This window comes from Podarcis gaigeae (genome assembly GCF_964106915.1).
Source record: "Podarcis gaigeae genome assembly, chromosome: 7".
Lineage (NCBI taxonomy): Eukaryota > Metazoa > Chordata > Lepidosauria > Squamata > Lacertidae > Podarcis > Podarcis gaigeae.
In genome coordinates, this window is record NC_139683.1 from 75028337 (window position 1) to 75042081 (window position 13745).

Sequence of the window (13745 nt, forward strand, 5' to 3'; positions counted from 1 at the left end):
TTAATATTTAATGCTGTATTGTTTTTAACACTTGATTGGGAGCCGCCCGGAGTGGCTGGGGAAACTCAGCCAGATGGGCGGGGTATAAATAAATTATTTATTATTATTATTATTATTATTATTATTATTATTATTATTATTATTATCTAATATATCTTCAGTGCTAGCATCTTCACAAGTTTCAATCAGCATTTCATTCTTGGCAACTATAGGTACTGTAAAGCACCTTTGGGTTTCATTTACCGGTATTTAAGAGAACATTATTTTAATTACTAACTGGATACCACCTTTCCTCCAAGGACATCATAATGTCATGTCCCTCCTCTAAGGAAGTTGCAGTAGCATTCTTAAGGATTGTCCCATTTTCTCCTCAGAACAGACTTGCAAAGGTGGATAGGTTAGGGAGTAATGCGCTGCCCAACAACACCTGGTAAATATCATGTCTGAGCAGAGAATTAAACCATGTATATGTCCAACATGATTTTACCCACACCACACAATTCATCAACGTTGTCATGAAGCTTATATAAACAAAATGTCTGACACAATTTCTTTCCCGACAGTGCACCAGTCAGTAAAAACTAGATCACAGAAAGATTGTTTTCCTAAGCTTTCTAAAGATCAATTTCTTAGCAATAACAAGGCTCTGTTGCAATCTGTTCCCTGACAGACATTTTAATTCCATGTACTGCTGAAACATCATGTAGCAAATATAGTTCTGGCTCGGATCCTATAATGTTTATGGCACTTGAGCACAATTCTCTAATACCAAGAGGTTGCCAAATAATGTGTTTCAGATTGCCTCTCGACCGCCCACGCTGTTGGTGCATAGCACACACATGGTCCGGTGGGTGATTTCTGAATAAGAGTACACAAGTCCAATATGTTCTGTTTAATTCCAGATTGCTTTTACGATCTTGTGCTCAACAGCCGCTCCAGCTGTGTCTGCATACTTTGACTGTATCTTGTAAAAGTGTTGAATTACATGACAAAAATTCCCCCCCCCTCCCCGAAAGAGTGAAAATTCTTATCTGAAATTAAACTTAAGGCTTTGGGATTCTGCAAAATAAATATAAAATTCAAATGGCTGGTCACGGAGTGAATAGGTTGGTTGCTCCTAAGCAGAGATTTTGCTTGTCGAAACTCCTTTAGCCTGCCTCAAAGTTTTCAAAGAACAGGAACTTCCACATTTGTCTTGAGCTTCACATTAGGTAAAATTCAAGGGTACCCTGGGAATGTGTCCTGTGATAAATGTTGCTTGTCTTAATTTTTTTTTTTTAAAGCAGTTTCTTTTAAAATTGCTCGGATGCATTGCTTTAGCAGGAATAGCCAACTGAGCCCAAGGAACACAGTGCTTTCCAATTGACCACTGGTCAAATAACTTTAGGCGAACAGCAGGTGGGAAACCATAGAAGAAGTACCTGTGTCCAGGCACAAGGCTTGGCCTTTTAATGACTGTAGGCTCCATAAAGGAAGTGAGCCCTGGGAGAGTTGGACTCCTAGGAGCACGAAACCAACTCCCAAATCCGTCAACAATGGAAGGTTGTTGGAGAAATGCCCTTCAGCCAACAGTGCTTCAGGGTGATAAGCAGTCACCCTGCTCACACTAAATATATCAACTGATATTAACATCCAATCATCCAAATCATGAATGCCCCGTGGTGAGCTGTTGGGGAAGCCATATCACTGATCAGCCACTCCCTGCCTCAGGCACCCCCCAAACTCGGCACTCCAGATGTTTTGGGACTACTGATTGATTGATTGGCTTATTGCGGCCATTGGCCCATATCTAAAAACAATACATCAAAATTTATCCATAAACAATACAATTTAAACAGTTCCTAGTTAAAACACCCCTATAAAACCAATTTTACTTCAATTAAGTAAACTATACACAATAAGCTCCCTCTATGTCAACCGCAATTCAAATCCCTCAGATTTTGGGGGATATGCGTTTTAGTTCTGGCACTTATTGATGGTTCTTAAGTTTGGCTAAGCTGTCAGAGTCATACAGTGATCCATTTCTCCTCTTATGAAATAAGACATTAATCAGGTATCTAGCGACTGCAAGGGATCTACTTGAGTCTTCGTCGTTTAATAAGTATATTATTTGGGCTTCCTGAGGTCTGTCAGCTATTCTCGATAAATATGGGGCCAGAAACTTGGACCGTGAAGCCGAATGTATAGGACAACAGAAGATTATATGATATAACAATTCTGTAGATCCACTTTTACAGTCACAGAGGAGTGAGATCTGTCCGTTGGAGAGTCGGTTACCCAACACATTTGATGGGAAAACATTGAATCTAGCCTTTATAAAGGCGTACCTGTGTATCACCACAGATAAGGTAGTTAAATAAGATGTTTTGGGACTACAACTCCCATCATCCCTAGGTGACAGGACCAGTGGTCAGGGATGATGGGAATTGTAGTCCCCAAAGGGCAGAGTTTAGGGATGCCTGCCTTGGCTAGAGCTTTGGCCTTGGGGTGGATTAAGCTATCCCATCCATTTCTCTCTCTGTAACCAGTGACATCAGGTTGCTTCACATACACATACTCACACTACTTGATTTTTTCATTGCTTGATCATTTGGTGTCTTGCAGCTGACTGTGTGAGCCCTAGAAAAGCATTTCATTTTGAGAAGATGGAGAGTCGATAGGGAAGTTTTCACTTTTTCTTTTCTGATCTTTAACTGTTCACATATATATAAACTAGGGATATGAGGAAAAAAGCTCTGTCAAAATTGTCCAAGCTATTTGTGGGTAGTAACATGAAGGGGGCATTTTCCAGATTATTCTTTGGGCAGGTGTTGTCGTTTTCACATTTTTTAACTTTTCTCCTAAATTTTCTTCTTTCGACTCACTTTATATTGAATGGAAGTCTATTTTAAAGTCATATTGGTGAAGAAAGCGCTCGACTAAGGAGCAGTGGAAAATGTAGATGCCAAGCAAATTGCTTTCTTCAACAATGCCCAAATATTCTCCAACAATTCCAGAGGAGCTCAAAGCAGAAAACTGACTACGCCCTTCTGCCGATGCTGCAGAACATTCATGTTTCCTAACTTATTTCCATTTGCAAACCAAACTTCGATCTTCACCAGGACAAACCGAAACAAATCTTGGATAAGATTTATGAAGGGGGAAAGGGGTTTGGATAGTTAATTTCTGCTTTATCCATTATTGCCCTTTTCTGGCTCAGCATAATTTAACTCCTTCTCCCATCTGTTCTGCTTTCCAGAAAGATTTATAATGACCAATCCTTATTTATCTGGCTTTTCATTTGAACATGCAAAATAAATAAATAATCTTTAAACCCCCTTAATTTTAAGTTCCAAATCTAAGCAAGGCATTGTTTAATCATTATGTACAGTCCAATTCAAACTAATTTGTCATCATTTTCTTTCCAATTATACTCTCAAATGAGTGGCTGTGCTTACAAATACTAATAGACTGGCAGTGTCGGGAGTAGCTGGGACAATTTATCTCCCTGCTCCGGACTTCACAGATAATTTGCATTGGAGCAGCCACTGAGCTCGGAAAAGACGCTTTGTAACAACATAGCATCCTCCAATTATCAAGTCTGCAATGTTCATTTTCCTAACCTGGCGATCTGAATATCTTTAGGCTTTAATAAGCCATCATTATAGGAAGTGTTTGGCTTTTCCCATCAGACGAACGATTTGTGACAGCTACATCTGCATTCCATCAAAGGGAAGATTTGAAAATGGGGAGCTGGCCTCTGCTATTCATTAATTTAATCCAATATACTTAATTAAAACATTTTACCCTACTTCTCCAAAAGCTCAAGGGGTCAGATATCACCCCACAGCAGGTTTTCACATGTTGCTCTGAAGGATGACAAAGCAAAGACCCAGCATCTGCATCTGGGAAAACCAGCCAGATGAGCGAGGTCTAAATAATAAATTATTATTAAATTATTATTATCACCACCCAGATATAACCTAAGGAAGGAATAGCAAACATAGGAAACTGTCTCATATCAGATGAGACTTTCCATCTAGCCTAGCATTGTTTACTCTCTTGGCAACATCTCTTCAGGTAGAGATACTTCATATCACCTGCCACCTAGACCTCATTTCACAAGAGAAGCTAGGGATTGAATTGGGAGCCTTGGTGCGCAAAGCTCAAGTTCTGTGCGAGGGATGGGAGAGAGATTCAACTATGTTTGCCCTTAAAGGTGAACGTACCAAGTTTGCACTTTGCAAAGTGATATGCAAACCAGAACATAGACATCCAAATTTTGCAATGCAATTCTTGGCCCAGGTACCATGCATAAAAATGCATATATTAGAAAGTATGCACAAAAATACATACAATGGCGAAAATAACACACAAGCTGCATTACATTAGGAGGAACTGCTTTGCAAAAAAAAGTGTATATTAGGCAAATAGCAGACACAAATGTGTGTATTAGAAAAATGTACACTAAAATGTTGACAGATGTTGTTGTTGTTGTTGTTTAGTCGTTTAGTCATGTCCGACTCTTCATGACCCCATGGACCAGAGCATGCCAGGCACTCCTGTTTTCCACTGCCTTCTGCAGTTTGGTCAAACTCATGCTTGTAGCTTCAAGAACACTGTCCAACCATCTTGTCCTCTGTCGTCCTCTTCTCCTTGTGCCCTCCATCTTTCCCAACATCAGGGTCTTTTCCAGGGAGTCTTCTCTTCTCATGAGGTGGCCAAAGTATTGGAGCCTCAGCTTCAGGATCTGCCCTTCCAGTGAGCACTCAGGGCTGATTTCCTTAAGAATGGATAGGTTTGATCTTCTTGCAGTCCATGGGACTCTCAAGAGTCTCCTCCAGCACCATAATTCAAAAACATCAATTCTTCGGTGATCAGCCTTCTTTATGGTCCAGCTCTCACTTCCATTCATCAATACTGGGAAAACCATAGCTTTTACTATACGGACCTTTGTTGCCAAGGTGATGTCTCTGCTTTTTAAGATGCTGGATCACTGCCTTGCCGTGGCGAAGGGGCTTGAATAACTCAGAGAAGCTATGAACTATGCCATGCAGGGCACCCAAGATTGACAGATATTATGAGCATTTTTAAAAAAATAATGATTGCAAATTACTGGAAAGGTGTGGAGCACTGAATTTAAGACTGGAAAAATGAGAGACAGAGAGAACCAAAATTGTCCGCCCATCCGTAGCTCTGTCATTAAACAATTGCGCATCCCACTTAACATTTCTTGCCAAGTCTTTTAACAAATTGATCCTGAGCAAAGCATGGAAGTTACTATTTTGAGTGGCCTTGATGGTTTGTCTTTCATACCCTCTTTTAAAGGCTGAATTCCAGAAGCCTGCTATAAGGTTTCTCTATCTAGTTACTCTTTAACAACCACTTAAGAGAACAAACAATTCCAGAAAGAGGAAGAGTTACAAAAATGGTCACCTTTTACACGATAGAAGGGACATATTTCTAAAAATCTTTCCCCAATCTGGAATATTTGAGGGCTATCACAGAAATGGTTGCTTTCAAACAAAGTGCATGTTACTTACTGGAACAAAAGGGTGGATAATATATGTTATAGGAATTCTAAGGTCTCATATCTATAATTCATATGTTCATAAATGGACAAGGCAAACACACATGCATAAGTATAGTGTCTTAAAAAGTACAGGAGAGCAATCCTGAAGCCATTTTGACTCTCCCAAATTGACCTCAAATATTTCCTTGCAAGGAGGAAGGAAATGGGGAAAGCTTTCTAGCTGTCTTCGGACTACAGGGGCCTACACTTCCCTTTGCAAATACAGTCTGGCAAGTATCTGTTAAGCTGAGCAAACTATCAATATATGTAAGAGATTCAGGAGCTAAACTATTTACCACCTCAAAGGAATGGCCAGGATGCCAGGGTAAAAGCAATCAGTGACCATTATCAGGTATCCTGACAGACAGCTTTTCTGTTGTAGACTGCCCCTTCAGTGATGTATGTATGATGTTTTGGGGGGTGGTCTTGAGCTACAGGGAAAGCAATTTCAAATGTCTATATAAGAGCTTGCACTCCATTGTTCTGGGTCCCTCCTGCCTCCTGCATGTGAGCAACAGTTTAATAATGATCAGGCTTACTAGCTGCCTTGCTTCTCAATATTCTCTGGTTGTCCTCTGTTATTTTCTCCTACCGATAGAGAACCTACTTAAGGATTCAGTATGGGCTCTGAGATACCCCATAAGGCAGGCATCCCTAAACTCGGCCCTCCAGGTGTTTTGGGACTACAATTCCCATCATCCCTGACCACTGGTCCTGTTAGCTAGGGGTGATGGGAGTTGTAGTCCCAAAACACCTGGAGGGCCGAGTTTGAAGATGCCTGCCATAAGGCAAAAGGAGCAGTATTTTTCTTATAACGATATAGAAATACTATTTTCTCTTTAAACTTATTTATGTAATTCTACATTCCACTGATGTTTCTATATGCAGGAAATTCCCACAGGACTCAACAGAAACCTCTTTTTGCCCCCTGGAAAAAGGCAGATTTGCAAGTGTATGAGTGCCTCCCATATTCCTTCCTAGCCAATCCCTCTCCATTAGATACAAGTTATGCACATACGGAAACAAAAATAACTTCTATAAAGGGCAAGGAGGAGGACTGGCTAGGCCCATGAAAACCTGAAATTTTGTAGCCAATGCCTTTTACTCAATTCCCGTTGGTGTCAACAGAATTGAGGCTATGCATAACTGAGGACAGAATCAGCTATTATGTGTTATTTCCCCCCATAAATAAATAAAAATAAATGGTTATCCTAACTGTGTCCAACATGTCCTTGGTTAAATGTTTTGTGGTGTTTTTTAGACATGTTTTTCTTGGCTTAATAAATTGAAATATCGAATTTGTGAGTCTGTATGCCCTTTTTCCTGCCCTTTCTAAGTGCACCTTGATTAATTCTGAAAATTGTCAGTTAACTATAGTTTCCCAGTACATCCCAATTAGAATTGGGATTGCATTAACAACATGATGAGCGATTCTGATGTAGTTTTGTTTTAATTAATACCAGATGCTGGGCCAGCCTGCCCAATTTTGTTTGGCACTGCAAGTACATGGGGAGGGGGTGGTTTAAGACTTCTCTCCTCAGCTGTGATCTGGGTGAGAATCACTCCCCTGCATAACAATTAGCAGGAGTGTTAAAACTCCAAACAACACTAATTGCAGGCAGGTTGTAGCTATTGTTGTTCTTTCTAACTGCTGCATGCGGATGGAACACTTGGTAGCCAACCTAGCAGTTTGAAAGCACGCCAGTGCAAGTAGATAAATAGGTACTGCTGTGGCAGGAAGGTAAACGGCCTTCCTGTGCGCTCTGCTTTCCGTCATGGTGTTCTATTGTGCAAGAAGCAGTTTAGTCCTGCTGGCCACATGACCCAGAAAGCTGTCTGTGGACAAACACTGGTTCCCTCGGCCTGAAGCAAGATGAGCACCACAACCCCTTTGACTGGACTTAACCATCCATGGGTCCTTTACCTTTACTTTTTTACCTTTGGTACCCAGTTCACAGCTGGGAATGAAAGCTTAAACGTCCCTTCTCATGCGCTGTGTCTCAATCACCTACACTGGGGTTTCGCAAACTTGGGTCTCCAGCTATTATTGGACTGGAGGCCCAAGTTTGGGAAACACTTCCTTAATGTAATATGTAGTTGGCCTCTGAGAATCTATAGTTACCATTATTCCAGAATAAGCCAGGGTCTTAAACCAACTTAAAAATATCAGAATGGTTATTTTAATCACATAAAAAACTAACTACAAGAATGCATGAGCATTACAGCATTTAGATGCAAAGGTTGTATTAATCTCTTCGAGCTTTATAAGTAACTCAAACTTCTAGCAAACTGTATACTTTGCTTCTTTCTCTAATGTTTGGTATGTGTTAAAACTTTTTATTAAAAAATTTAAAAGTAAGCCCGAAAAAGAAATAAACAATTACTGTAGTGACAGAACAAATATAACAGCTGAGCTATAGAAGGAAAAAGCAATTTAAGTACACTAAAGAACAATAAACATAGCAAGAGTGGAAACAGTAGAAAGGGACAAAGAAGATATACAATGCCAGGCGAGCAATACAAGGTGCTAGTAAACACATTAGGGTATTAATCAAGAAAAATCATAGTTTGGAATTGGATTTGCTTCACAATATAATAAAAAATAAGCCCCCCTGTCAAATATGTTTTTGCCTGCAATATTTTGTGCCTATAGTTGCTTTCGCAAAGGTGAGTACGGAGTTTGCACATCAAATCACTCCAGGTTTCTTTCCAAAATTGCCACAATCGTTTCATATGACTTTAAATTTGTGTCACACTTTTGTCTGAGTGACCTCAAAATATTATGTGTGAGATAGGATAATGCTCCACTTGTCTGTAGAAGACTTGTGTCCTGAAATGATAAAACAGTTAAAAAACAGTGGAAACAGTTTAGTTCCCCATGGGGAGATGCAAAAGGAACAGTGCTTTGCTGGATCACAAAAAGTTCAATCTCTTCCCAAATTCATTGCAAGCACCCAGCACACACTAGGATCTCACCAGTTGGCCAAGATTTCCCTTCTAGCTTCACCACTGGGATTAAACTGTTCTCCTGTTCCTTCAATATAATTAAAGATGTTACTCACATTCATTATTACCTGGTTTAGAATGCAACTGTGACGTGGGTGGCGCTGTGGTCTAAACCACTGAGCCTCTTGGGCTTGCCGATCAGAAGGTCGGCAGTTCAAATCCCCACGACAGGGTGAGCTCCCATTGCTCTGCCCCAGCTCCTGCCAACCTAGCAGTCTGAAAGCGTGTCAAAGTGCAAGTAGGTAAATAGGTACTGCTTCGACGGGAAGGTAAACAGCGTTTCTGTGCGCTGCTCTGGGTTCGCCAGAAGCTGCTTAGTCATGCTGGCCACATGACCTGGAAGCTGTACGCCGGCTCCCTTGGCCAGTAAAGCAAGATGAGCACTGCAACCCCAGAGTCATTCGCAACTGGACTTAACTGTCAGGGATCCTTTACCTTTTAGAATGCAATTGCTCAGCTGCTATATTATGAACTGAGCATCATTTCCCATTGTAAGATGTTGTAAAACAACATTCTGTACATGGGTTGTCAATGTTCAGGCTGACCAGAGTATGTTGTAGGCATGTGAACAAAAGTTATTTAATGGTTGCCTCTTATTATAGTTGATACTCATATCGATCACTTTGAAACTGCATGCACACTTTTTTTTTAACTTGCGAATTATATGACCACACCACCCAGCGAAGCAGCTTTTGCTTCAGTAAGCAATCAGGACTGCTTGTCCCCTGTGAAAATCTAAAGCTTTTATTCATAGAGGGTGGACTTTTTTTCTTTGATGGAATGCATGGAGCGTTGAATTTCCAAGTGGCTGTGTACCATGGCTAGTAATTCCTTGGAGGATAAGGTTGGGCTGAAATCCATAATCCATAATCTCGTTGCCACCACCCCATTACACAGGGTGCAAAGTAACAGGAGGCAGTGGGGGCTTTTTCAAGGGACATGAAAAGGGAACTAAAATACGGGGGCTTTCCACTATTCTTACTGCTGGCAACCATCTTTTATTTTGTCTCAGTAGCAAAAAGCATTGCCCTCAATTTGATGTAGGGGGGGCGGATATGGCAGCTGGCAAAAGACCCAAGAGTGCCGCCATGACTGTAACAAGGACTATGGAGTCAATGGTAGCAGCAAAAACATCAAAGGAAGGGTGTTATTTGCAGGAAGATTATATTACGCCTCCATTTCAAACTGAAAGCTCTTTTCAAACTTGAATGTTATATCGTTCTTATGTGCTGTACTGACACTGTCAGTGTTCATGCACCAATATCATGAACCAGGATTGAACAGACAAGCTTATTTCTAAGCAACTGAAGAGAAAGATCGTGGCTACTGAGCCAATTCCAAATTAAGCTAATGACAGTTAGATCATTGATTCAAAATCTCTTAATATTGAGAATGTGTGTTGTTGTTTCTTCATTACACCACCTGTAGAAAAAATTTCATGGGAAAGAACCAATATGAAACAAACTCCATTCTGCATTGCTAATTTAGAAATCTTGCATTTTCTCAGATTATTTTTGCTTCTAGCAACAAAAAAGGAACCTGGAATTTGGTTACAAATTGCTTTTTCAGAAGTCCTCTCCATTTCAATGTGATAATGGCCATATAGTATCAACTATAATGGTACAGAATCAGCTATAATATACAACTGACTTCCAAAAATGTTGTGATCCTCACTGGCTCCAGCTTATCCTACAGGGAACACAGAAATGTTTCCCATCCCTTGAGAAAGGAAAGACCTACGTCAGGCAGTTTTCTTTAACAGTCAAGGAGAATCCTAGGAACTGTGGTTTGTTAAAGATGCTGACCTCACAGAGCTATAAACCTCAGCACCCTTCACAGACTACAGTTCCCATGATTCTTAGTGACAATGTGCAGTGATGGTGCTTTAAATGGGGTGGATGTGATGGTGCATTGAGAGTCAAGAGAGGGGCAAACTGATCTGCAGGAACAATGGAAAAACACCGAGGGAGATTAACTAAAATGTTACGGTGTCTCTCTTTTTGATAAGTTAATACCAGAGATTAAATGGATATGATTTTTAAGTATCCACTCGAAAAACAGTTGGCTTAAGTTTGCCTTAGGTAAAACAAGACTTATCAGATGACGCATCCCTTGTCCAGCTGGCTAATCTCACACAGTCTGCTTTTGTAATAACATCAAATATTAACTCAGCCTCCATCAACTTAACATTTCTGAATGCTTACTCACAGAGCATTCTAGATGTCTTTCTATAGATGTATATATCTATCAAAACTCGGAATACGAGAGAGTAATGAAAGCTACTATGTTCATTTTAAGTCCCATCATTTGTGAACAAATGCAATTACCCAAGCAGAGAACTAGAGCATTGCAAGGTATCCATGCTTCATTATCTTAATGAATATTAATGAGAAGGCTTTATTGTTTTGAAGGATGAAATGCCTTTCCCTATCCAACTGGTAAAAACTGCTTAATGCAAGCCTGAATTTTATAATTTATTTTTGAATGCAGACAGCATCAAATACATCCCAGATGGCTCTCTACATCCCCTCCTTCTAAATATGAGTTATAAATTCTTTGATATTCTAATTGCATGCCCATGTGTTACATTTTATACCATGCAAGCCCAAGCACATCTACATTTTTAATTCAGCATTGTTTTGTTTTAGAGCTATTTGTGTTAATTTAGAAGGATCCCTTATGTCCACTAGGGATGTATGAGAATAGTTACAAAAACAGAAACAGGAGCAGAAATTGTCAGTGTTTGCTCATCCCCCCCCCCCCCATGTCCAGAACAGAAATCAATCCAGTGATTGGTTGTTGCTTTTATTCCACAAACAACATTCCACATTATTTTTCATGGAAAATGAGCTGAGGTGCAACGGAAATGGAGCTTTATGAAACACATGCAGGGCAGAATGGTAAGGCATGTTTTGTTACATCTCTATGGTTTTTCTGTGAGCTGCCCTGAGACCTCTGGGTATGTATGTATATATATGTGTCTATAAATAAATGGTTTACAGACCACTGCTTGTCAAGTACAGTGGTGTGGCATTTGCCCATTCTTTTGAAAATGTCTATACAGGGGGAGAGAAAGAGTTAATATGTAGACCAACAGAAAAGTCAGAGGCAGAGCCTATCTGTTTATAAAAGGGCTTAGCCCAAGGTTTGAGTTGGTTGGCTTGAGTTGGTTTGAGTTGGTTGGTTGGGAAAAGGCAGTTGGGAAAGCAGTTGGCAGACAGTTGGAATCAGAGAGACAGTTATTGCAGTTGGTTCATGAGTGAGGGGAGGTAAAAGAGTTACAGACAGTATAAAAATAAGACTAAGAAGGTAAAGAGTAACAACGTTCTGAATGCAGTTGAAGTTTGTTTGTGTCTGCAATCAACTACACTCTTCTTTGTTAACTTAATAACCTGACTGAGACTAAGTGATTTACCGGAGAGGACCTGGTTGGTGGCAGCGGATTAGTGGTGTATGGGTCAATAGTCCATGAGATGACCGGGGACTCCGTACGAATGCCACAAGTGGTACCTTGGTTTACGAACTTAATCAGTTCCAGAAGTCCGTTCTTAAACCAAAGCGTTCTTAAACCAAGAAGTGCTTTCCCATAGTAGTGGGGGATTCAATTTACAAATGGAACACACTCAACAGGAAGCGGGACATGTTCTGCTTCCAAGGCAAAGTTCACAAACCAAAACACCTATTTCCAGGTTTGCAGCATTCTTAATCCAAGTTGTTCATAAACTAAGCTGTTCTTAAACCAAGGTACCACTGTATATACAAGTTCCCAGCATGATATTGTTCCAGTATTGAGTATTGAGACTATGAAATACCACCGTTGACAAATGCACATGCACATGCTTTGGGCCACATGTTACCTCACATGTACCACAGAGGACCTCTGATGGGGGAGGAGGATATGGCCCTGAACCCCCATTGTCTGTTAAGAGTTTGGGCCCAGGGACAGCATGAATCTGGCCCTGAAAGCAGAACAAACTAGAATGAAAAGAGAATATCCCCTACTGTACACCAGAAATACAAAAGCTATAAATGAAAGCTATACTATGACATGAACCACATATTGTTATTGGATCCCACATTTGCATATTGATTGAAGACTGAAGAAAATAGTAACAACAATTACTACTATTCAACTTGTTATCTGCAAGAGTAATATTTTGGGACCTTGAACCCATGCATAAGGAATTTCTGTACAAATACAGAGGTACCTCAGTTTCTGAGCATCTCGGAAGCCAAACGTTTCAGTTTTCAAACACTGAAAACTCAGAAGTAATTGCGAGACTGCCCTTTGTGCCTTGGTTGTCAAATGTTTCAGAAGTCTAATGGTCTTCCGGAACAGATTACATTTGATGACCAAGGTACCACTGTATAGTACCATTGAGGGAAGCTATCCAAGCCAAAAAGTGTTTGGGGTTCATGATTTTATACACATTGTTGATATATGACTATTATCACAATATTAGAGTTCATGGTTTCAGCCATCTGCAGATTTTGAATCAAAAGATTCTGTTCTAGCTTGTACCTTCTACATTATAAGATTTTTTTGTATCCTTCTTTTTACTTTTTGTGTTTATAAAGAGGTCAAATTCTACTCTTATCACAAGCTTGTATAAACATAGCAAATGCATTTGGGGGGGGGGATACTATAGCCATTAGGCAAAGGTGGAAAGCATTTTTTATCTATAGCTTTTTTTATCTTGACTTTTCTGTTGTTTGTTCCTGAAACCAGAACCAAATGTGACACTAAATCTGGTAGTCCCATATTAAGGTCTGCTCTCCCAACATCCAGTCAGATCATCATATGTAATTTCCCCACATTTCTTTGCCCTGCTGGCAGCAGCCAGTGATGCATCTTTAATGATATCTAATATTGTGGTACAGGAGACTTCAGCACAGGAGAATCTGGTCCCAGTTAAATAAACTCATTTGGTTTCCATGAGCATGCCATACCTATCTCAGCCCCAGCTGCTCTGCTATAACACAAGGACATCAGCAATGACTGACCTCTCAGGGATTGTTGTAAAGATGGATCAGGGTATTGAAGTCCTTCAAATGATGCATAAAAGACCTCTAATAGCTCAACAGTGTCACGGTGGGGATGGGGAGTCATGCATATTATTGGATTTAGCACACGAGGAGAGAGTGTTGCGCAATGTGTTCCGAATTCATTTTGCAAAACACAAGGATC

At 40.2% G+C, this 13745-nt stretch overlaps 1 protein-coding gene and 1 long non-coding RNA gene across 3 annotated transcripts in view; both read left to right on the forward strand.

Moving 5' to 3' along the window:
* Positions 1–13745, forward strand: part of LOC310848329 (dynein axonemal heavy chain 3-like) — a 622604-nt gene that overhangs the window by 48818 nt on the left and 560041 nt on the right. The window lies entirely within an intron of this gene.
* The window catches only part of LOC310848513, a 12510-nt gene continuing 10146 nt past the window's right edge, over positions 11382–13745 (forward strand). The window contains exon 1 of the long non-coding RNA XR_014566475.1: positions 11382–11457. This is a non-coding gene — a long non-coding RNA (uncharacterized lncRNA). The remainder of the gene's footprint in view (positions 11458–13745) is intronic.